Source organism: Otolemur garnettii, unplaced genomic scaffold (genome assembly GCF_000181295.1).
Source record: "Otolemur garnettii isolate 467f Iridium unplaced genomic scaffold, OtoGar3 scaffold00184, whole genome shotgun sequence".
NCBI classification, from domain to species: Eukaryota; Metazoa; Chordata; class Mammalia; order Primates; family Galagidae; genus Otolemur; species Otolemur garnettii.
Window position 1 is genome coordinate 2,115,938 of NW_003852579.1, and position 2,415 is coordinate 2,118,352.

General features: G+C 34.7%; 1 pseudogene; it reads right to left on the bottom strand.

Moving 5' to 3' along the window:
- Nucleotides 1-961, bottom strand: part of LOC100951621 — a 40,163-nt pseudogene extending 39,202 nt beyond the window's left edge.
- Nucleotides 962-2,415: the final 1,454 nt, after the last annotated feature.

The window sequence follows — 2,415 nt, forward strand, 5'->3', positions numbered from 1 at the left end:
ATTCTCTTACCTCAGCCTCCCAAGTAGCTGGGACTACAGGTGCCTGCCATAACACCAGCTATTTTTTCTTTTTTTTTGTAGTTATCATTGTTGTTTGGCAGGCCCAAGATGGATTCCAACTCGCCAGCTCCAGTATATGTGGATGGCAAGCTATAGGTGCTCGCTGAGCTACAGGCACCAAGCCAGAAATTATTTTCCTTTTTAATAAAGAACACATTTTTATGTATCTCTTATAACCTCTATGTATTTTTTTTAACTTGGTATTGGAAAAAGTCAGACTTGTATTGTGTTTTAATGAAAATCTTTTATCATAGGAAAAGTATCAATATAACTAACTTTGGTAATGCAAGACTGGCAAGCATGATATCATTAACATAACAGAACCCTGATGCTTTCGATTTCTTAGTATGATGTGGTTCTTCAGCCCAATTAACAGCCCTATTAGTTTGTTGTTGGTTTAACTTCACAGCCCTAGCGACTGAGCTACCAGATGAGAGCTCACAAAAATCAGAGTCCATCAAACAATGGGTCATCCAGCAGCACCTGTGGCTCAAGGAGTAGGGTACTGGCCCAATATATGCCCCATATATCAGAAGTGACAGGTTCAAATCCAGCCCAGGCCAAAAACTGCAAAAAAAAAAAAAAAAAAAAAAAAAACAGTCAATCATCCTCTCCAACATTAGATCTCTGCATCTGCTGACTATACTCAGACATGTTATCTGGTCTTATTGATTGTAGGAATTTGATACACTCATCACTGTGGTATTTTGTCATTTTTTTAGCAATGACTTTACGGGGCCTATATATATATTTCCATTTTTCTCATAATCTAACAGCAAGTTATGGGTCATCCAGATCCTATGAGGTTTCATGGGATGGCCCTGGCTATAATAACAATTTCCAATAACACCATCATAGAATAGGAGATTTTCTTCTTGTTGCCTCCTTGACTGTATGCCATGAGTCCCTCAGCCACAACTGCCTCCAAGCTTGGGCTCCTCCTTCTGAAGCTTCTTCTGTGTATTAATATGTATTAATAGACCAAAATATATTTAGTCTTTTTATAAAGTTTTAAAAGCCAAGAGCAAATTCATATTTATATTCAGAAATTTATGTGTTTTGTCTTATTTAGAAATGACCCAGACATTTAAACAGTATCTATTATGCATATTTAATATGGTATAAGTTTATGATTTTAAATTACATAAAAAGTTAATTTGTAAACATTTATCTTGTTTACATTTACCTAATTTGTGTTTAGCAATTTACCCAGAGTACTTATGAAAACTGAAATATTAAACAAAGCTAGTTATCATTTCAAGTTACTTTTCTATTAACTATTTTTATAGCCTATGAATACTAGATGTTTGCCTAAGGAAGAAACTTAAAGTTGAACATACGGATATTTTTCTGATAACTCAGAAGATTACAGCTGTTCTTATTAAACGAACTATATTAAATTACAGTTACACAAAGATCACTCTGTTTTTTGACTGGGTTTATAGTTTGTGATCTTAAAATATCTAGCAAAGATGGATATAAAACTTTCTGACCAGTAAATCCAGGGGACTATTTTGAAGACATTTCTAGTCTATTTTTGTCAAAAATCTTAAAACTAGCCAATCTGAATAGAAATCTTTAAAGCACTTCTAGCTGACTATGCCAGATTCTACCATGTAGATAACATGTATAACATACGCATATATGTATAAACACACCTAAATATATATACATGCATGAACAAAGATCTTATAGCTTTCATTTTAGAATTTAGTCATGAGACAGTGAAATACACAAAGTCACTAGTTTATAAAAGACAGCTGGATCAGGCAGCACCTGTGGCTCAAAAGGGTAGGGTGCTGGCTCCATTTGTCGGAGGTGGCGGGTTCAAACCCAGCCCTGGCCAAAAAAAAAAGACAGGTGGATCCAAATTCTATTTCTGACAAAATTGGTTAAGGCTAAACTTTAAGATTTTTCTTTGTTCCTTTTATTTGTTTGTTTATTTGTGGATTCTATGAAGTTTCATGGTATGACTCTGACTCTGTTTTCGTTTTGTCTCTGTTTTCCTAATAGGTGATCTTATGAAGGCTGTGAACCAAATTCTGGGTTAAGCAAATTCTTGAGTCAGTAACCAACGTACTACAATGGACAAGAATAGTTAACTATGAAAATCTGACTGAATTATGCCAGAGGCCAGAAGGATAAGAGTTATTCTAACAAGGTCTTCCAATATTGCCTTTGGTCTCAGTTTCTCATCTTTGATGAAAAGAGTGTTCCCTGTCCTTTTAGGATAGATAGGGAGGGTGTCTTTTACATAGCGATATCATCTTTTACTTTCAAGAAACAGTAAAAAGGTTAAAGTGATTTTCTTTTGTATCTGCTGGTTTTTCAAGTGTCTTCACTTAAATGGTGTTA